The 23,799-nt window shown below is 46.1% G+C and overlaps 1 protein-coding gene across 1 annotated transcript in view; it reads left to right on the forward strand.

The window, feature by feature from the left end:
- LOC119967641 (CUB and sushi domain-containing protein 1-like) overlaps positions 1-23,799 on the forward strand; it is a 2,889,858-nt gene that overhangs the window by 2,040,941 nt on the left and 825,118 nt on the right. The window lies entirely within an intron of this gene.

Here is a 23,799-nt window from a genome sequence, read left to right on the forward strand (position 1 = left end):
CATTCAGTTTAATTACAAGGCCAAGTTTATTTATAACAATTTAAACAACTGAAAGCACAGAGAGAAAAGCACAGCTCTGCCCAATAACTAATTCTAGCACTTTAGATCTCTGATGCAATCTGTTCCTTCCACAGTGAATGATACATTCGCTTAAATATTCTGCTGAGGAGCACTTGATGCATTGAAATTAATGGGTAAAAACCTCTGTGCCACATCGATGTGATTTCCTCATTTGTACATCTGACAGGCAACATTCTATTCTGCGAGGACACAAGAGAAAGGTTCACCTCACTGATCCTGAATTTCTACTGAGACTATTGCAATGACTTTGGTGTGTGATTTACAGGACGAAGATGTTTACATGTTTATCTGGGGACTCTGACCATCTCCCACTGATTTCGCTGCAGGAGGTTGGGAAAATCCGAGCCATTTTATTTTCTCTCTCAGTACAACTCAAATGTTACAGATTATCTATGCTGTATCTTCCTCCTTAATCATGATCGCTCCCAGCACCCTCCAAGCCTGATAAAGCATAGAATCTCTACAGTGTTGAGGAGGCTATTCAGTCCATCGAGTCTGCACCGACCCTCCAAAAGAGCACTCTACCGAAGCCCACTTGCCCGCTCTATCCCCATAACCCCATCTAAATTGCATATCTTTGGACATTAATCGGGATTGAGCATGGCCAATCCACCTAACTTGCACATCTTTGGACTGTGGGAGGAAACCAAAGCACTCGGTGAGAGTAACCCCACTCAGGCATGAGGAGAATGTGCAAATTCTACTCAGCCACCCAAAGTCAGATTTAAACCTGGGTCCCTGGTGCTGTGATGCTGCAGTTCTAACCACTGTGCCACCATGCTGCCTCTCTGTCATATTGCCAATTCACGTCAATTGACCAACAGATATGGAGTTCAAGACACATAATTAAGTTTTCTTTTCCAGCTGATGGGTGATACAAAACGGATAATAAAAACAAAGGGAAAACTAAATATAAAGCTGTTATTCAAAGAAAACATTATTTTTGTTGGACCAGTTGCAAATGTACGAACATTTATCATGGATAAAAGGTGTTACCTTTTAATGTCTGTGATCAAATATACTTACTTGTTGATTTAAAAATTTTTTAATGGTAGGATGATTGAGTTAATTTAAATAACTCGAGACCAAGCTTTTCTGTATTAAAGGTGAAGAAAGTTCCTTTCTTTGTCACACGGGCTTGCCTGAGAGGTTTAATGAGAGTTTGATGTCTTAGTTACATGACTCATCCACACTATCACAAACACACAAAAGCTAGATACAGATGAAGGTTAACTAGTAATTTGAAAAATGGAATTTAACTCGAAGTCCCTATTTATGGAATCGATATTTCTTGGTTGAGTTGATGTTTTGGTTAGGTGACAAGGTATTAAAAAGCAGGGGTTTCTCAGTGGCTGCATAGGCTCTTGTTGTAAATCTTCCGGAGGTTGAGAACTCAGCTGAAGTTTGTGGAGGAATGGCTCAGACGAAAGCGTCCTTGTACCTCTTGCTAGGTACTGTAGGCATATGCTAAGGCTGCTGAGCTGACTGCAGTGGTAGATGGCTCATTGCAGGAATAAGTCTCAAAGATGTTTCTCTCAAAATTCAGTTCAAACTCCTGTTAACAATTGTAGGGAGGGTCTAAAGATGGCTGCCATATCATGTGACCTCACAGCAGCGTCAAGTGATGGAACAAAGTAGATGTTGTAGTAATCCCATTGAGCATTTGGTTCCTGCTCCACTCGTGTTTTCAGTTGTCTTTTGTGTTTTACAATAAAGATGTCAGTGAGGTTTCATTTATCTCTCGGTCTAAAAAATACATGAGTCAATATCGGAAAGACGATCTTCATGGTTCCCTCTGGAGAAAAGATTTGTAAACCACAGAAATGCCAAGTAGTCTTCAGAAGCCACGTTGTAATTCAGTTTTTTAAACGGTAGCTTTTAAAAATATAGGGTTCCATTTTATGTGCCCTCGCCGTATGTTTGGGACACCAAACCAATTGACCCTGATTATGCACTGCCACATCATAAAACATGAAAATGAAATGAAAATTGCTTATTGTCAAAGTAGGCTTCAAATGAAATTACTGTGAAAAGTCCCTAGTCGGCACATTGCGGCGCCTGTTCGGGGAGGCTGGTACGAGAATTGAACCGTACTGCTGCCTGTCTTGGTCTGCTTTCAAAGCCCTGTTTTTTAAATAAATTCAAAGGCAGGAAGGAGGGAGGGATCTAATTTTTGGGAGGAGGCCCTTTGCTGATTGAGGGGCTGTCCACCTAAGAGAGAGCCACTCCTTTCTTCCCATCTGCTTGCATTGCAGCCCCTTACCCCCACCCCTCCTGAGCACCCGCGCCTCCCCAGACATTTCCTAACCTGCTCAAATACTCCCTGACTAAGATCCTGTTTGTCGGGATCCACGACTGCCTCTCCTTGTTCCCTGTTGCAATCTCGCCAACTGCCAGTCAATCGGATTACCCCAGTGAGGGGCGGAGCTCCCAACTGGCCCTTGCTTAACTTGCTTGCATTGTGTTCTGGCTGCGGGGCGGGCCAGCGTGGAGTGGTTTAGCTCCATGCTGACTTTGCTTAAGGTGGGGGGGGGGGGGGGGGGGGGGGGGGCAAGCCATCCACTCCCCCAATCCGTCCACATTCCACCCATGCTATTCTACAAAATGGCACAATATTGTCATGCCAACACATCAAGTACATGCCGATGACATCAAATACTGTGTGTGTTACGATCCTGGTTATCAAAATAATAAAATGTGGAGAAGCAAAGTCAGAAGTCCATTAATTAGTTTTAACAAGAAAAAACATTTATTAAACATGAAAATATTGGATTATAATACAATACTCCGTCACACCCTCTTTAGTTTAAAAATTACAAACATGATTTAGGATTAACACAGATTACAAAGTACAATTTAAGGTACAGTGGTCTCATTAATACAATGTCCCTTTTAAGCACACAAAATGACTGTGGGCAAATATACTTTCCACTCTGAACTATAAATGAAGGTTTGTAAACATCTCCTCAGAATGTCCCCAGATGATTGTCATGTGAGTTTCCAAACTCCACTCCAAAAAATCAGCTTTAAAATCTTCTCTCATAATTATCCTTTCCCTTATCAGATCGCATTCCAAAAGCAAGACCAGGGGCGGAATCCTCCGCACCTTCAGGGGCTAGGCCGCCGCCGGAGTGGTTTACGCCCCGTCGGCCAGCGTGGAAGGCCTATGGCGCTGCGCCAGCCGAAGCCGAAGGGACTCTGCCGGCCGGCGCGGATCTGCGCATGCACGGGAGCATCAGCGGCTGCTGACGCCATCCCCGTGCATGCGCGGGGGGGTTTCACCTTCGCGCTGGCCATCGTGTTGGTTTACACGGCCGACACGTAGGAAAAGAGTGCCCCCATGGCACAGGCCCCCCGCAGATTGGTGGGCTCTGATCGTGGGCCAGGCCACAGAGGGGACACCCCCCGGGGCCAGATGCTCCCCTCCCCCCCCCCCCAGGACCCCGGAGCCCGCCTGCGCTGCCAGGTCCCGCCGGTAAGGGACCTAGTCTAATTTACGTTGGTGGGACCTGCATAGAACGAGCGGGACTTCGGCCCATCACGGGTCGGAGAATCGCCGGGGGGGGGGGGGGGGCACTGCCGCCGACTGGCGCGGTGCAATTCCCGCCCCCGCCGAATCTCCGGCGCTGGAGAATTCGGCAGCCGGCAGGGGGGTCGGAGAATTCCGCCCCAGGTATTCCAAATCACATTTTTAAAGAAAGCTTCCGCTCCATTATTAAAATTGAATGCAGTCCAGAGTTTTACACCACCCTCTTTTAAGGTTATTTTGACTTGACATCTTTTGCATGACCTTCATTATCGATTTTCGTAATTATTTCAATTCGCATTCCACAGGCTGTTGTAAAAGATCACAATTCTCAAATAATATCGGATGTTTTCCTGAAATCTCAGCCTTCTTCTCAGCTTGGTTTGTCTTTATTGGTCAGTGCTCTGTTCTGTGCCCTTAATCTCAGACTTCTTGGAAACTTCTCTTCATGCCTCTAGTTTCCTTAACTAGCTGCTCTGACAATCTTTGCAATTGCTTTCTTCACTATTACTCCATGTTATGGCTTATCTTCTCGCAAAGCTGTTTCCTCTCTCGCCTTCTAAATCAACTCCTTCTAGCAGAGCTGTGTGAGCTGCCTTCTCTCTCACTACCTATCTTCAACTCCAATCCAATTAGCTAAACTAAAACTTAAAAGCTTCTCTACCTTACAAGACACCAGGTGTTATGCAACCACAGCAAGTTTATTTATTCTTCATTCTGTTGTCTTGTCTTCTTGAAGCACAATAGAAACACAACTTAACCAACTCCACAGACAAAAGCCTTTGTCCAGCATGGTTCTAACTATAGGTTTTACTCTTCCAGGCACCAAAACATTACATTGAACATACTCAAAACCATACCTTATTCATAGATTCATAGAATTACAGTGCAGAAGGAGGCCATTCGGCCCATTGAGTCTGCACCGGCTCTTGGAAAGAGCACTCTACCCAAGGTCAACACCTCCACCCTATCCCCATAACCCAGTAACCCCACCCAACACTAAGGGCAATTTTGGACGCTAAGGGCAATTTATCATGGCCAGTCCACCTAACCGGCACATCTTTGGACTGTGGGAGGAAATCGGAGCACCCGGAGGAAACCCACGCACACAAGGGGAGGATGTGCAGACTCCGCACAGACAGTGACCCAAGCCGGGAATCGAACCTGGGACCCTGGAGCTGTGAAGTATTGTGCTATCCACAATGCTACCGTTATTTCTAATGTTTATCTTTAAAACTATCTTTGTTTTCCTAACACGTTTGCAGGACCCGACTTATTGACTAAACTCCAGATGCACCTCTAAGTATTGCACATAATCTGAGTTAATGCTACACAAACATCTAATTCTCACAGATCGATCCATAGAGTTATATAAATCCTGACAAATACCTTGTTTCACTGGATCACTGCCGCAAATGGAAGTTTTTGACAGACTAAAACAAACATGCTCAGAAGAGCTTAGCTATTATATTGCCACTATTTTTTCATTGAAAGTAAAACTAAAATGAAAGGGTAAGTTGTGACAAACACAATCAATAATGCAATAAAATCCGTGGGATGCATTTTCCTCATGGACTGTTCCCATCAGTTCATCATTCATTTTGTCTCTTTTTGAGTGGAGTAAGATTAAGAATGTCAGCCTAAAGACAGGCAGCATGATGGCTCTCTCCTGCATTTGCTGTCTCTTGACTCGGCTTAATTTCCCTTACCCTTTCCTCAACAATGTGCTGTGCAATTTGTGGTGCTTCTTCCAGCCCCTCCAACCACATTAGCTTCAAGATACTTGGACATGGACTGGTGAAAAGTGAAGGTGGCGCCATGGGGGATGGTGTATCCCCCTGGTTTCTGGAGAATATTAGGTAAAGATAGTCAAAAGCAGATTTGTAAGTGCATTTAGTTCACTTTGCCAGTTCACAATTTCCTTCAAAAGTATGGAAAATTTATTGAGCATTTCACGCTAGGTGCTCTGCAAATATCAGTGAAATATTGTGGTAATTTGAAGCATACGGCTATTTTCCTCAACTAATTCTGACAATGCTGGTGTTGCGGGCAAGGCTGTCATACATTGTCAATCCTAAATTGTCCTGAAAACAGGCGATGGGCCATCTTCTTGAACTGTTTTAGTGCTTAAATATAATTGAGAAGCTTGCTCGACTACTTGAAATAATAGTTGAGAGGTTGAGAGTGAAGGTATCCCTGAAAACTGGTTAAGGGGAGCAGACTTCCTTCCTCAAAGGGACATTAGTGAACCAATTTGGCTTCTTATGGCAATTCAAAAGCTTCATGGACACTTTATACTGACTTTTTATTTCTAATTACTTTCAATTGAATGCAAATTGCCAAAGTGGCACCTCAATTATTAATTCACTCCTTTGGGTTACTCATCCAGTAATATAATCACGACACTATGCCAACCCTCGTAATTTGAAACAAAAAGTTCTCTCACATTAATGACCAACAGCATCTTTTGGTTAAAATTTGTTCCATGGTGTTTTTCATGAGGCCACTTCCATATGTGGCAGAGTCATGGGGCCAGATGCTCCCGCCGTTCCCGCTCGAATGGGGCACAATCTACTCGCCGTGTTGCGCCCAAACGGTGGCCATCAAATGCCAGGAGCGGATTCCTCCAGGTATCCAAACATATCTAATCCACTTAACCATGTCGATGTCGGATATAACCAGCTCCCAGCATCTAGCGGCCTCCCCGGGTAAACCCCAGCTGGGTGTCACTTTGTACTGGTCGGCACAAACGTGGACCAGGCAGAATGGTACCTGTGGAGGTGGGGGGGGGGGGGGGGGGGGGGGGGGGGGGGACTCTCCCAGACCATTGGAGGCCCCTGGGTAGTCAGGGGCAAGGAAGGGCGGTGCCCAGAATCTCCCCCTGGGACCCGAGCACCTTGGCACTCCCAGGCTAACATTTTGGTAGTGTCAGAATGGCACTCTCAAGGTTACAGGGCGGCACTGTCAAGCTGGCAGGAGCATTTCCAGGGTGGCAGTGCCATGACGCCTGGGTGCCAGGATGCCACTATCAAGGGTCAGGACCTGAGGGGGGCCATGTTCATGAAAGGAGGGGTGAGGGAGTATGGAAGGTGAGGGGGTGAAGGACGGGTATGAAGGGGCCTCTGGAGGGATGGGGTGGTGAAGGTTGGGGGTTCTGAAAGCGGGGGCCTATCAGATGTTCCCAAATGTTGTAGTGAGCGGGAACTGCCTGAACCTTGGACCGATGAGGCAGTCACTGCTATAAAACGTTAATTGGTCCACTTAACGAGGCCCACAGGCTTCACAGCGCAAATGATCGGTCCACTGGCTGATTTGCTGGGACCGTGCTCACCAGTCCCCTGCTCCCTAGGGGAGCAGCAGTTAAATCCCTCCTGCACAGCCAGCCCCACTCAGCTCGCAGCCATGCCTCCGAGGAGACCAGTTCTGTGATTTGAGGATACTGACCTGGGCAAGTTGTTTGATGTGGTAGAGGCCAGATGGGATGCCCTGTTCCCCTGAGGTTTCGGGGGGTCAGCCAGAGAACAGCCGGTGACGCCTGGGAGGAAGTGGTAGCAGCGATCAGCTCAGGGAGTGTGATCAGGAGGACCAGCACCCAGTGCTGTAAGAAGTTCAATGACCACCATCGGGCCGCACGGATGGGTTGGCATCAGACCCCCAAGCATCCCTGGGAAGGCATCTGATACTGTCCCCATCCAGCACTGTTCCATGCCCCAGCCCACCCATGTTCAGCAGCACCACACATGATGCCTCATCTCCACACCCCCCAACTCCCCCCTCATAGTCCCCCAACTCTCTCTCTCTCTCTCTCTCTCTCTCTCTCTCTCTCTCCCCCCCCCCCACCCCCCAACACCCTCTACAGCATGTCCCAGTCACTGGAGGCTTGACCCAGTACTAGTTGGTCCTTGATGAGGTGCTGCGGGGCATGTCATAGTCTCAGGTGGGCATTGCCGTGGCGTTCAAGAGCATGTCCCACTCGCTGAGGAGGATCTCTGAGGTCATCAACACTGTGCTACTGACATTGGGGAGCCACCAGGGCAGAGCCAGAAGATGCAGCGGCAACCAAGGCTTGATCTAGCTGCCCTCCATCCTGAGGTGCACCCCAGGGCTCTAAAGGCACCGGCCGAGAGAAGAGGGTGTTGGGTGCCAACTTAGAGCCACCCTATGGAGGTGGCGATGGCGCCCACCAGTTCCCCCGAGACCCACCCCCTGACAACGGTGCATCTCAGAGTCAGCACACGGAACAGGGCAGCATGGCGAGGCATGTGCCATCGGCAGAGAGCCCAGGGCTCTCCAGCCCCAGAGCTCCCAGAGGCCAGGGATATCAAGGACACGGGATGTGGTAGCCTGCAGGCTGCCTCCACCTCTGATGTGCACCCTAGGGATAAACCTAGGCACAGCTGTAGTGCACGGAAAATTAAGGCCAAGGATCACTGAGAGGGCACTGAACGGGCAGGGAGGGGTGAGGGTGCGTTACGGGGTGGATGGAGTTGGGGGAGGAGTTGGGAGAGTGGACCGGCAACATCAGAGGTTTGGGGCCGTTGGTGACACATGTATATAGAAATGTTAAAAGTTGACTTTATTCAATATGATGCCTCTGCACCTTCTGCAATGCGGACCAGGCACCAATCCCATACCCCAGCTCCCCGGACAAGAAGGTCCTGGATGCCTCCTCCTCCCTCACACCAGTGCCAGCATGCTCCCTTCCCCCCAGCACACCATGTGTCTCACCCCAAGGCATGCCATGTGCACGTGATCAGTGTGAGTGCGCATTTATCGGACAGGCAGGGGTCAGACTATGGCATAGGTTGAGAAGCAACAGCACTCAGTGGCTTATCATCACCTCCCAGCCCTCAGCAGTGACCCGCTGACAGTGCCGACACCCCCTCACCTCCCTGGAGTGCAGACCCTGTGAGGTGTGGCAGGGTGGGGCAGGGGAACGGGGAGGTGGAAGGGGGATGTCGATTGGTGGGGGGGCAGTTGGAAGGCTGAGGGATGGGGTGGAGGGAGTACGGGAAGGCAGGGGCTGGTGGGGGAGGGTGGGGGGATGGCGGACGAAGCCACGTCCTATGTGAAGCAGGCGAGGATGAGGGCCTCCCTGACCAGGTCCTCAATGGGTAACCCTTATCCCCCAAGAGCCAAACTAGAGATAGCCCGCAAAGAGACTATGAATGTCCGATTGGCCCATTATGTAGCTGTTGTGCACAGGACCTGGAAAACATGCACACACTTGCATGATCTTCATGTGGTGGTGCACATGAGCTGGACGTTTGGGGAGTGGAACCCCTTCCTGTTGATGTGGAGCCCTCCCAAATGGCCCAGTGAGCGCAATAGGACCTGATTGCCATCTATTACTCCCTGGACCTGGGACATCCTGTTGATGGAGGAGAATCCCGCTACTCCGGAATCTTGTTCTGTCTGCTCTATGTCAAAGTTCATATACTTTGCTGCCAGGCAAACAGGGCACCCATGACTTCACAGATGCACTTGTGCGCTGTGGCTTGTGAGATGCCTCGCAAGTCCCCACTCGAGCCCTGGAATGATCCTGAAGCATAGAACTTCAGACCTTCATTGACCTTGACAGCCACCGGGAACGGGAATCCTCCTCCTCCAAGTGGTGCCAAGTCCGCTCGGACATGGCACAGGTGCTGCACCATCCCCTTGTTAAGGTTGAGCCTCCTGCATCACAGGCTGTCCGTCATCTATTTGAAAGACCAGTGACGCCTGTACACCTTGAGCCGTTGGCGGCCTCCCCATCTGGGTCACTCCCTGGCCTAATTGACAGCTGAGTCCTCAAGTTGTGGAATGGGGCCCTGGAATGGAAAATCTTGGCTACTTTTTTTCTGTTCTAGTAATTTGAGTATACACTATTAGGAGGGTACTTCTATCAATATTCATTTTATTCTGCATCCCCTGTCTTGTACTTCCACAGAAATTATATAATGAATCTTGATGGCAACAGATTATAGAAGACCTATGGACCTTGATTATCTTATTTGCAATACATTAAACTATTACATTGTAGTGTGTGATTACAATGCGCAGCACAAAATGCAGAAATTGCAGTTACATTTTCTGTTAATCTTCATGGCAATCATTAAGTCCTAACACCTCGAATTTGCATCATTCCTGACCGTATGATTTTCTGTCATCTTTCTTCAACAATCCTGGAGAGAATGTCCAGGAGTGGGGGGCATCATTTGAAATAAATATACTTGCCGAGGACAAATCCATTGAATTTCTAATATGTTTACTGATAATTTCTGTGAGGCTGAGCACAAACATTCAAAATAACCCTCTCTCTAATTTCCACCACAAATCAAATGGGGGAGAATTCTTCTCAAAATATAATTTTTCCAGTATGAAAATGAGACACCTAATTAATTTGATGGAAACATTTTGCATTTCTCTCAGTAAATATGTTGCTTGCATTCCCTCACTTGTGTCGGTTGGTGTGGGCACTGCATTGCCCATTTGTGCGGACAGGTCATAGAATTTACAGTGCAGAAGGAGGCCATTCAGCCCATCGAGTCTGCACTGGCCCTTACAAAGAGCACCCTACTCAAGCCCACATATCTACCTAATCCCCGTAACCCAGTAACCCCCACTCAACCTTTTTGGACACTAAGGGCAATTTATCATGACCAATCCAGTTTCCTGTGGGAGGAAACTGGAGAACCCGGAGGAAACCCACGCAGACACAGGTGGGAACGTGCAGACTCCGCACAGACAGTGCCCCAGCTGGGAATCGAACCTGGGACCCTGGAGCTGTGAAGCATCTGTGCTAACTACTGTGCTAGCGTGCTGCCCTAAAGGTGTGAAACAAAATAAAACAGACAATGGTGGAAACGCTCAGCAGGCCAGCTGGAAAGAAACAGAGCTAACGCCTCAGGTCAACGACCTATTATGGGAACAGTTCTGGTGTTGAAGCTACTTTGTGAAGGGTTATCGACATGAGGCATTTGGCTGTGTTTTTCTCCACGGATCCTGCCTAACCAGCTGAGGCTTTCCAACATTTTCTGTTTTTATTTCAGATTTGCAGCAGCTGCAGTATTTTGCTTTCGTTCGGGTGTTCTATCATTCAACAAAGGCCTGCCTTCTGAGGAGGTTGCTCCCCTGGAGTATAGTTGTTTCATTTATCATTGATGAGATGAGAGTGTCTGCTTCTTTCACACTTCAGTGCCAAATGTCAGCTAATGTCCTGCTGAGAGCATCTTAGAAGCGGGCCGATCTGAACATTTTGAACGTATATACATTTTGTATTTTTGACTAAATTTCTAAATCGGTTAGCATCTTGTGTTTTTACTTCTATTGTAATGCTTTTCCGCAGCTGTTGGCAATCCTCATCACACCGCTATCATGTAAAATGAACATTTTTCAAAATGACCGGTATAATAATAATAATCTTTATTATTGTCACAAATAGGCTTACATTAACACTGCAGTGAAGTTATTGTGAAAAGCCCCTGGTCGCCACATTCCGGCGCCTGTTTGGGGACACAGAGGAAGAATTCAGAATGTCCAAATTACCCAACAGCACATCTTTCGGGACTTGTGGAAGGAAACCGGAGCACCCGGAGGAAACCCACGCAAGCACGGGGATAACATGCAGACTCCTCACAGACAGTGACCCAAGCCAGGAATTGAACCTGGGACCCTGGTGCTGTGAAGCAACAGTGCTAAACCCCAGTCCAAGAAATGAGCACATAATCTTTGATGCCATTTCTTTATGGGAGGTGCTGTCTTTCATTGGTCCCAACTACAATCTCAGCTCGATGTCAAAGATCCCACACCATGAGGAGGCGATGGCAGAGTGGCATTGTCACTGGACTAAGAAATCAGAAAATAATGTTCTGGGTACTCAGGTGCAAATCCCGCCACTGCAAATCTGCCAGACCCACAGCAATGTGGTTGACTCTTAATTGTCACTTCAAAGGAAATTAGGGATGGGCAATAAATGCTGGCTCAGCCTGCGACACCCACGTCCCATGAACGAATAAAGAAATAATAATTTCAAGGAACAGCACGGGAGAAGTTAGGCCACTTGGCCCCTCAAATGTGCTCCAAACGTCAGGAAGCTCCTTGCTGATCTTCCACCTCAGGCTTATCTTCTCGAACTGTCCCCATTATCCTACATTCCCTTTGTGTTCAAAAAGTGTTCAATCCCTGACTTGAATATGCTCAACAACTAAACACCTACAGCACTCTCTTTTTGAGAAAGTCAAATGTTCACAACCTTTTGAGGGAAGAAATTTATCCTCACCTTGGTCCTAAATGGTTGATCTTTTATTCCAAGACTGTGACCACTAGTTCTAGACTCCTCAACAAGAAGAAACATCCTCTTCGCACCTATCTTGTCAAATAAAGACAGAAAATGCTCGACAAGCTCAGTGGGCCCAGCAGCACCTGTGGAGAGAGAAAAACACAGTTAACGTTTTGAGTCCATATGACCCTTCTACAGAACTACCTACCTTGTCAAGCTTGTTGAGAATTTCATAGTTTGTAAAGAGATTCTTTCTCATTCTTCTAAACTCTAGGGAGTTATGAGCCAGGTCTATTTAATCACATTTGAAAAGACAATCGTCTCATCCCAAGAATCAGTCTGCTGAACGTTTGTTGCACTCCCGCTAATGCAAGTATATCCTTTATTAGGAAGGGAGATCAAACTTGTACTCAGTACTCCAGGTGTATTCCCAACAAGCTCCTATATAATTCTAAGATCACCGGGCAAGAATGTTCCCTTCTAGTTGGGGAACAGTTCAGCAGTCTAGGGCATTCAGCCTCTGATCTTCGGGTAAGCATTCTCCAAGGCGGCCTTCAGGACGCACGACAACCCAGAATCGCCAAGCAAAAACTGATAGCCAAGTTTCGCACACATGAGTACGGCCTCAACCGGGACCTTGGGTTCATGTCTCACTATATTTAACGCCCCACCATCTGGCCTGGGCTTGCAAAATCCTACCAACTATCCTGGTTTAAGACAATTCACACCTCTTTAACCTATGATTTTCCCTCTCTCCAGTCACACCATCTGGATCTGTAAAGACTTAATGACTCGCATTCAAAGTATCATCTTGCATCATTGACTTTGTCTCTAAATGTGTTTGTGGAACCCACCTTTCCACTCACATGATGAAGGAGCCTGGCTCAGAAAGCTAATGATTCCTTAGTGGCATGTTGGACTTTAACCTGGTGTTGTAAGACTTCTTACTGTGCCTACCCCATTCCAACGCCGGCATCTCCACATCATGACTATATCGTCCTGTAAGACCTATTTACTCTTATACTTCAATTCATTTGTAATAACCATTTGCCTAATTGCTTGCTCCACCTGGATGTTAACTTTCTCTGATTCACGTACAAGGACACTCAGATATGTAAACACTTATTAAGTACTTAATGGGCTGTTAACAACTTTGGGGCTGTCTAAGGTAACACCCAACTCAACACCAATTAGTCCTTTCTTCTTCATTCTTTAACTAAGTCCATTTTCACACAAAGACTATAACAGCAGAAGTTTCTTGTATCCTTAAATACGTATGTTCGAGGAGCTCAGCATTCGAATGTGCAGTATTTGTCCAACATCAGCGAAGTTACAATCACCGATGGTCCACATTGTAAAATGCCAATGAGCACTTGACAACGCCAATGGCATCTGCAGATTCCTGAATTATGTAGATCACAGGCACAGTAGAAACATCTATCATCAGTGATTCAGCTTTGACTCCATTCTTCAAGATATAACCATAGTTGATTTTGATTTGCTTGGACAATAGATACAGATAATCTGAGGAGAGTCATTCATAAATAACCCATTTATTTATGCTCAGACTGATCAATAGAAATTGGAAGAATGTGCCCTTCAGCAATGAATATAAGCGGTCCATTACTCTCAGATCAATAGATTTCTGTTTCATGATATACCCCTGCACAGTTGGCAACAGTTCAGTGAAAGCAAGAAACATATTGAAATTTTGGTCATTATCATCAGATACAGCTACTCCAACTTGCAGAGGTTTATGGAACACAATAGATGGACAAGCCAATAACAGGCACTACACATATACACAATCATCACTTTTATGACATTGTATTGTCTGTGGCTTTATGTCATAAATAATTTTTAAGTTGCCTGAAAGCCAACTGTTACGTGCCCTGTAGTTGTTATGAGAGCTGGTTATCATTTTATTTAAGAGTCGTAATGACTTTCATTACTTCTGGTGGTAACAATACCCCTGCTTGGTTTCCAGGGGCTAGACATAACTCCTCACTTGGCCTCCTGAGTGAGTTTGAATTTCTTTGTACACTACCACTCCCCCACATCTAAATAACTTTGTCTGTTGTTGTAGACTCAGTTCCTGAAGTAGAACATGCTGTGTCTTTTGCATCCTATGATCGCCATGCACTGCACTATCCTTTATCCCCACCCTGCCCAATGTGCTATACCTACGTTCTCAGAAAAACGCTGATAGTATGAGTTCCGTTTACTCCCTCCCCATCCCAATCAAGGATCCTAAAATATCATAAGACAACCATCTATGCTAAATAACAATTTGGTCTTGATATAAATGGCCTTTCTTTTATTGTAGACTGAATAAGATAACCTCAGGAAGAAACATACAGGGTACATTATAACAGACCTGTCCCACTTAAAGAATCTCTTCTATCAGAACTTGGAACTTGTAGTTAAGAATTCTAGAAGAGTGATGGGTCATGAGGTCTGTAGACTGAGACGGCAACTTTTCTAATGATTACTGTATAATACTTTATGGGAGGTTTAAATCTTAGATTACATGGTGGTAATGTTTTGAATACGACAAAGTGTAAATACAGGACTAATAATGTGCATAATTGATTTGAAAATACTGACTTCAAATCTCAAATCCATTTAAGAATAAGAATAGTGAACATAGCCAAACAACTAGCTTTCTGCACACAATCAGAAAGCTTAGCTTTTGCTGTCTTTTTCACAGGTTTGGGGACATCTGATGAGATCTCAACCCTCTAACTGCAGAGATCTGACTTCCACATGGATTTATCAGATCTGACTACCTGTGTGTCCAATAGAAAGAAAATATGTTGCCTTTTAGAATAAGACCCTTATTGTGTGTTTTACTGTTAGACCTCTGTCCTGAGAAATTCTTTTGGATCAAATCAACTTATTTTTTTGATAACAGGAATCATGTTATCAGTTTATGCATGGCTCCCAGCCTGATAAAGTCTTCCTTTCAAGGCTTCTTGTCTCTCTCTCCCTGTGTCTGTGTAAATAACGTGGATATATTTCTCACTGAAAGAAGTCTTTTAGCTGTATTTTATTTGAGTTAAATTTTTAACCCTTTCACAGATGGAGTCAATTCCTCAACAGATGTATATAATTAAGTCACTGAGGTAGCAATAGCTCAAAATAATTGCATTTTTTATACTTGCTGAAGACTTGCCTGGCGTAAAATAAAGTATTTACATGCACATATTCATCAATATTGATCTTAACGGGCCACAATAGGTAAAAAACAGATCCTTGTGCACACTTCACTAATACATTTTTAGTGGGACTAGTTTCCTCAGAACTGAACTAAATATGGGGAGTTGTATGTGGAATCAATGGATGTTTTTGACCAGAAGTAAACCTACTTATAGATATGTGTATTTTTGTTATCTAAAAATATAGTACAGAGAAAAATATAACCCTTAATATGTCTTAATATGGACTAGTAAGTGCAGGATAGATTGAAATATTAGAATGCAATTTTCTGTGGTAATGGGTCAAATGTTTCTTTCCTGTGATGCAACACAATATACTTCTGGCAGTAAAACCTACGGCAAGAATTCCAATACTGGCCCTTTATATTTGGTGTCAAGTGAAGGAATTGTCATCTAATTCTGTATGATTGACTGCTGAACAGGTTTTTCTTCAATTGTATCTGAAAATATCGTTCAAAGTGATCTCAGTGATTTTTAAGGGCATTTAATTTTTTTATTTAAACTCTGAAAGGAAACAGGAACCTTCTTCTACTTTGTGTAAATATCATATATCAGCTGCCGGATAATGAGCAAACCTACTTCCACTGTCCAAACAACACCTCTCGACTAGGCCGGTTTGGTTTTCTTTATTTTTCAAGGCAACCCTGGATAAGATTTTCAATTTGAACTGTGCATCCATATTCACAATTAGCTGAGTGAAGTCTGTATTAATGCATCGGTTCATGCCCTTACGCCATTAGGTAGAGGAATTGCCATCATTTAGTCTGGGCAGCATTTAGTGCTTGCAGCCAAAGGCTTGAAAGGACAATGTCTGCAGGCTTCCTAATGAGAATAATAGATAAGAGATTCAGAACATGAGAACTGGGAGCAGGAGTAGCCTATTCAGCCCCTCGAGCCTGTTCCATTCAAGATCATGGCTGATCTCATTTCAGCTTCAACACTTTCCTCCTGTTCTTCATAACCTATCAACCCATCGCTAATTAAAAATCTGTCTATCTCGTCCTTAAATTTACTCAATGTCCTGGCATCCACTGCACACTGGGGCAGTGAATTCCACAGATTCACGCCCCTTTGAGAGAAGTAATTTCTCCTAATCTCTGTTTTAACAAAACCTGAAAACACTTCTGTATCCCCGACACACCATCATTGCTCCCCACCCCATCGCCTCTGTCCCTGCTCCTCTCCACTCCCAGCAGCCCAATGCTTTGTTTCTTCTTTAGGACCTTAATCCCCCCCCCCCCCACCCCCTTCTACATACACACACACACACACACATACACCCCTAACTCCTGTCCACCCTGGTTTCTCTGTCGTACTGATGTTGGAGAAGAATTGAGGGTGTTGGGGCTCTTTGGGGCGGGTGGGAGGGGGTGGGTGGTGAACGTTGGCTGGGTGGTTGGGAGCACATGGGGGACACGAGGAAGAGATTCAAGACAGAATGGTGGCGTGGAGTCAAGAGTGCTGGGGTGGTAGCTAGAGATACCAGGTTAGGGAACTGCAATAAAAGATTGTCCATTTTTAAATTTGATCTCTTATTGAGCACACGTGCCTGTCACTGGTGTGAGGGAAGATCTATCATGGGGTGCATGATGATTTCTCAGGAGGCATGGCTTTGCCAGGAATTGCAAGTCACGATGAGGCACCCCCAGTCACGTCACCTTTGGATCCAAGTTGCAGCAGAGAGGGCAATTTCCCTCTGCAGCTAATGAAAAAGCTGGCACATAGTTTTTAATGTAGGTTTAGCCAATGGTAGATGCCTCTTTTTAATAAGGGCACGTGTGGCAGGGATCTCCGGGAATCGGCGGGGCGGGCAGAAATGGTGCAGTGGAGTGGCAGGAACCACTCTGGTGTCGGCCGCCCCAAAGGTGAGGAATCCTCCGCACCTTCAGGGGCTAGGCCGGAGCCAGGGTGGTTTGCACCCCACTGGCCGGCGTGGATGACCTTTATCGCTTCGCCAGCCGAGGCAGAAGGAACTCCGCCGGCCGGCGCGGGTCCGTGCATGCACGGGAGCATCAGCGGCTACTGACGTCATCCCCGCACATGCGTGGGGGGGGGGCTCACCTTCGCGCCGGCCATCGCGGAGGCTTACACGGCCGGCGCATAGGAATAGATTGCCCCCACGGCACAGGCCCGCCTGAGGATTGGTGGGCCCCGACTGCGGGCCAGGCCACCGTGGGGGCACCCCCTGGGGCCAGATCGACCTGCGCCCCCCCGAGGACCCCGGACTCTGCCCGTGTCGCCAGGTCCTGCCAGTAAGGGACCATCCCCAATTTACGCCGGCGGGACCGGCATTGAACGGGCAGGACTTCGGCCCATTGTGGGCCGGAAAATTGCCGGGGGAAGACCGCCGACCGGCGCAGCGCGATTCCCGCCCCCGCCAAATCTCCATGCCGGAGAAAATTCGGCAGCCGGCAGGGGTGGGATTCACCCCCCCCCCCCCCCCCCCCCCCCCCCCACCCGGTGATTCTCCGACCTGGTGGAGAATCCCACCCGTGGAGTCCATTGGAAGTAAAATAAAAACAATGTTTTATTTACACAAACGATATATACACTACCCAGTGGATCCCTGCCGGGTTCCTTTCTCTCTAGTCTGTGTCTTACTGACCAACCATATATACACTGGGTAATTGAGATACCCTGCCCCTAGTGGGGGAAACTCGCACTCTGCAAGGAGCATGGGAAAGGCACACATTCCCACACCGTAGGTTCCGTGCAGGATATTACACTCTACTTCACTGCTGACTACAATGTTCAAGTCAATATGTTTAGTCCTTACAACTGCAGCAATCCTTTTATCAATATGCAAGTATTAATTATTGCCAGTCAATCTTCCTGGCACTGAAAATGTAAAATTACAATTCCTTCAGGTTTTAATTGTGGGAAATTTAAGTGGGTAAAACCTTTTTTCTACTTCTCTGTTCTGTTCTCTCTCCATTAGTCGATCTTTCTTTCCACCTCTTTATTTCTGCTTTTGTTGTTCTGTTGTTCTTAAACAGTGGGAAGTTTGTGTTGGTATAGTTTGCTCCTTTGGTACCAATACTAGTACAGGAACAATGGACCAAATGGTTTCTTCTTGTGCTGGCAGTTCGATGATTCTGTTGAAGGTTCCCATGCAGCAACATCTTCAACTCTTCAAATCAAAAAAATACTGTGGCCGCGATTTAGTGGAAATGAAATAGTGTCACATGCCGGGCGTATTTAGTGGGCCGTTTCCCAGTGCAGGTAGCACCGACAAGGACCCCGCTATTAAATAGGACTCTGCTGCATTTCCGGACTTCAGTGAGGAATGCCTTGCTGAGGCCGCACTTCGGCTCAATTCCTGCACTAACGATCTCTGCTCGGCAGTGCAGGAAAAGATCGAGGCACCATTTTAAAATGCCGTACGGATCACTAGACACCCCGCCCCACCCCCGGCCACACCCTCCGGACCACCCCCAACACTCCAACTCACCAATTAGGGAGGGGGTCACCGAGCCTCCAGAATGGTACCATATAAGGGCACCCCTGAGCCCGACCAAGATGCCACCTGGACAGCTTGGCACTGCCAGCCTGGCACCAGGGCAGTGTCCCTGCCAGCCTGGCCGTGACCTCTGGACACCCTGGCAGCCCCCTGACCACACAGGGGCCCCTGATCTCCTGGGAGAACCCAAGTGCCGGTATGCCTGGTCCACTGTTATTGTATCACATGGCAGCTATTTAATGTAGTCCCAATTCTCTTAACCTTATGCTTGAATAACGTTTCTTCAAGTGTTTATTTAATTCTCCCTCGCATATCATGATTCACTTTACTTCAACAGCCACTCATGATAATGCATCAATGTTCTCATAAACTTTTTGCATGAAGCTCTTCCTATTTAGTCCTGGATGCTTTTAGTATTAATTCTAAATTGATGATCCCTTATCACCAACCAATAAAAATAGTCTTTTACCATTTATTCTCTCAAATTTTAATGATTTTAAACTTGTCTATTCAATTTCCTGCAGCTTTTTTATGCTCTAATGAATATAGCTCAATTTTTCAAGACACTCATTGTGATTATACTTGCTCAAACTTGATATAATTCTGGTGAAGTTACAGCTGCTCATTTTTTACAACTTCGGTATTGTTAACATAATGATAACCTCTATACAGCACTCCAATTGTGGTTGAACCAGCCTCATACTTTGGCCCATTATACATACGTGCACTTCTGTTTTCTCCATTCCCGTATGAAATGATAGGGTGTGGAGACAGTGGCATGGTGGTAATGTCTCTGGACTAGTCCAGAGGCCAGACTAATGCTTGGGACACAGGTTCAAATCTCACCACAGCAGCCAGTGAAATTAAGATCAAGTGTATTGTTGAATCATAGAATTTATAGTGCAGAAGGAGGCCATTCAGCCCATCAAGTCTGCACCGGCCCTTGGAAAGAGCACCCTACTTGAGCCCCATGCTTCCACCTTATCCCCTTAACCCAGTAACCTCACCTAAACTTTTTGGATATGAAAGGCAATTTATCATGGCCACTCCATCTAACCTGCACATTTTTGGACTGTGGGAGGAAACCAAAGCGCACGGAGCACACACGGGGAGAATGTGCAGACCCCGCACAGATCGTGACCCAAGCCTGGAATCGAACCTGGGACCCTGCAGTTGTGAAGCAACTGTGTTAACCACTATGCTACCATGCTGCCTGTTCTGTCAGCCTGAATCTAATAGGTCTCTCTTGTGAGGACCATGAATTGGATTCAGTTTGAATTTGAATTAGTTTTTAGACCAAGCGAGGAGATGGATTTTTTTCCCCCATTCCTAATTGCCCCTGAGAAGGTGGTGGCGAGTTACTTTCTTTAACTGCTGCAATCCATGTAATGTCGGTACATGCACTATGCTGAAAGTGAGGGATTTCTAGGACTTTCATGCAGCAAGTGAAGGAACGGCAATATATTTCCAAGTCAGAGCGTTATCTGCTAGTTGAGCACGTTGATGTGAAGAGAAGTAATTGGCTGCTTCAACTGAGATATAAAAAAACCCCATCTTCCTTTAACATAGAACATACAGTGCAGAAGGAGGCCATGTGGCCCATCGAGTCTACACCGATCCACTTAAGCCCTCACTTCCACCCTATTCCAGTAATTGAATTGCAAATGCTCGCATTCTAAGCATTGTCTGGCATCTTTGAATTTGTCTATATATATGTTTCTGGAACATACCTCTTCATTCACCTGAGGAAGGAGCAGTGCTCCGAAAGCTGGTGTTTGAAACAAACATGCTGGACTTTAACCTGGTGTTGTAAGACCTCTTACTGTCCAAAATGTACCACATTGGAAAGGGATTTTTCTCCCTCAATGCCCAGCTGGTGTGTGAACATACATTGTATATCTTCCCTGTCAATGCTTGCGATCCTTGCAGCAGTCATGATGCCTTCAATCTGTGCCAGGTGCTGTGCCTGCTCCATTGCAACTACCACAACAAACCAGAGGGTGGCTATTGGATAACAGATGCTATCCTTTAAGACATGACTGACAGCTCCACAATCAACAAATGTGGGCATGTTGCCATTTGGATTTACGACTGAGATGCTGAAACAATGCTTCCATTGTAAAGACCATTCTGGTGGACCCATACACTAAAGCTGTTCATGATGGTCTGCTGCATGCTGCATAACCTCATCATTATGAGGAAAATAATGTTGGAACTCTATGATGACTTGCCGAGGAGAAGAAGAAGGAAACAACATACATAAAACCACTTTCTGTCAGCTGTGCATGATCACCTTATCCAACAACATTGACAGCAAACCACAAACCCAATTCCTCATTCAACAATAGCCTTACCATCCCTCTGCCACAGGTCCTTGTAGTGTCTTCATGGCCATGGTGCAATAATAAAGGTCATTCCAAAATAAACATTGTGAACCAAATTTATGCATCAAACCATGCCATGTTTCACTCAATTGCCAAGAACATCCTTATGTACATTCTATTGGTCCCAATCTACCGTCTGCCTTTGCCTGTCGTCGTGCTGTTCTTCAGTGCTACTCCAGTCACTGAAAATGGCTGGAGGAAAGCATCTGGCTTTCAGTAAAAGAGACTGAAGGTGACCTTGGAGGAGAAGCTCAAAGGCCTGTTTTCTGATTGCATCTGTTTCAACATGGGGGCAGCAGTCTGGGCTGGCTGGCAAGCAGGCCCTGGAGAAAATATAGCAGGTTTGCGTTCTATGGAGTCATGGACTTTCCTGTTAGAGGCCTGCTGACATTTGCAGCCTTCTGGAATGTAGGGTATCTTATTTTCTAATATGAGATGGGGTCCGGTGGGAGTATGAGATTCATTGCAAAACTTGATTGGGGCACGTTCAAATATGAATAAAAGAAACAAAAGCCCAGGAGAGCATAAGGAAGAGAACAATGGAAAGAGAACAACGAAGCAAGAAGAAAAGCTTTTTACCTGCACTTTCTCGTACTGCTAATTGGCTTACAAGTTTTTGAATTATGACTTCTGAATTGTGCTCCATACCAGCACTTACGCTGGTATCTAACTTACTGGCTCTGCACATTTGCAGTCTGGATCCTGAAAGGCTGGTGCAACATTTTACTTTTATCACCACCAAACTGCAAATGTATAATCTGACCTTTGCGTAGAACAAAACAAACGTGTATTTCATCTACAATCCAACTAATTCTTCATTTGACTTTCCCACAGTTACAATATTTTCAAAACTTGGTTTTAATATTTCCCCACAATCCCCTCTCTTGGAAAAAGGCAATGGCACCTCAACCGCAATAGTCCTCAACACTGGGGCAAGGGTGTGTGCTCAGTCCTCTATTGCACTCCCTATGCACACATGACTGTGTGGCAAGATTTTACTCCAACTCAATCTATAAGTTTGCGGATGATATGACTGTGGTGGTCTATATCTCAAACAACGACGAATCGAGATAAATCACTTGGTTGCATGGTGAACCAAAAGCAACCTCTCTGTAAATGTTGGAAAGACCAAGGAACTGATCATCGACTTCAGGAAGCGTAGCACGACACACACCCAGCTGCATCAATGGCTCCGAAATGGAGATGGTGGATAGCTTTAAGTTCCTGGAGTTCATCATCACCAATATGATGGTCCACTCATGTTCAAACAACAGTCAAGAAAGCCCAACAATGTCTCTACTTCCTATAGAAGTTAAAGAAATTTGACATGTCTGCATCGACTCTCACAAACGTCTACAGATATGCAATAGAGAGCATCCTATCCGGCTGCATCACAGCCTGGTATGGCAACTGCTTGGTCCAAGATCGCAAGAAACTGCAGAGTGTGGTGAACTCAGCCTAGCGCATTACACAAGCTTGCCACCCCCACATTGATTCTGTATACACCTCCCACTGCCTCAGGAAGGCAGACAGCATTATCAGAGAACCTACCCACCCAGGCATTGCCTTCTTCCAGACTCTTCCATCAGGCAGAAGGTTCAGAACATAGAACATACAGTGCAGAAAGAGGCCATTCAGCCCATCGTGTCTGCACCGACCCACTTAAGCCCTCACTTCCACCCTATCCCCGTAACCCAATAACCCCTCCTCACCTTTTTGGTCATTCAGGGCAATTTATCATGGCCAATCCATCTGACCTGCACGTCTTTGGACTGTGGGAGGAAACTGGAGCACCCGTAGGAAACCCACGCAGACACGGGGAGAACGTGCAGACTCCGCACAGACAGTGACCCAGCGGGGAATCGAACCTGGGACCCTGGTGCTGTGAAGCCACAGTGCTATCCACTTGTGCTACTGTGCTGCCCAAGAAGTTGAAAGACCCACACATCCAGACATAGTAACAGCTTCTTCCCCACAGCTACAAGACTCCTCGACGACTCTCCCTCAGACTGATCTGTTGCCTGTAAGAACACTGTTCATGATGCCCTATGCTGTTCTTGCTCATGTATTTGCTTTGTTTGGCCCCTAATTCCGCAATGTAACCAATCACTGTTTGTCGATATACCATTTGTCAATGTGTTCTGTTGATTATTCTTTTGTCTACTATGTACGTACTGTGTACGTTCCCCCGGTCGCAGAAAAAGACTTTTCATTCTATTTTGGTACATATGACAATAAATCAAATCAAAATCAAATCAAGACCTTCTTCTAAGTGGATCAAGTGGGCACACATTGCCAACTGTCTGTTGAGGACACGGCAAAACATAATTCCTTTGATTCTGGCTCCTTTTCAGCGTACACTGGTGGTAATTGTTGAATTCCGCAATCTGCTGTCGACAAGTGGCCGTCATATTAGTTAGGACCAGTAGCTAAATACAGTTTGCTGTTATAGCCAGTTGGAAAAGGTGGGCGCTCGGTTTTGAGGCACTGGTTGGTTTCCCAGCACCCACAATTCGTTGTCATTGAAAATAACTCATCGACGTTCAGCTGATCTGCAACCATTGGAAGATCATCATATGTGTGCATGTGCAGATTCCGACTCACCTTAATGATGCATTCATCCTGCACCAGTCAAGTCCACTGCAGATATTCACACCTCCAACAAAGACAAGGTCTAGCCTCTGAAGACCAGGATGTAGAATGAGGAGGAAGTAGAGCATGATGTGACAAGGTCACCAGTACTTGCTTAAGTAGCTGTCCAGAATGGTCAGATTCAGGCATGCTTCAGTTAAACTAAGGCAGTGAGTCCACCTGGCACACCAACTCTGAACCATCTGTAACCATTGTTCCTCATCCCCTGCCCAATCCCC

This window comes from Scyliorhinus canicula, chromosome 6, assembly GCF_902713615.1.
Source record: "Scyliorhinus canicula chromosome 6, sScyCan1.1, whole genome shotgun sequence".
NCBI classification, from domain to species: domain Eukaryota; kingdom Metazoa; phylum Chordata; class Chondrichthyes; order Carcharhiniformes; family Scyliorhinidae; genus Scyliorhinus; species Scyliorhinus canicula.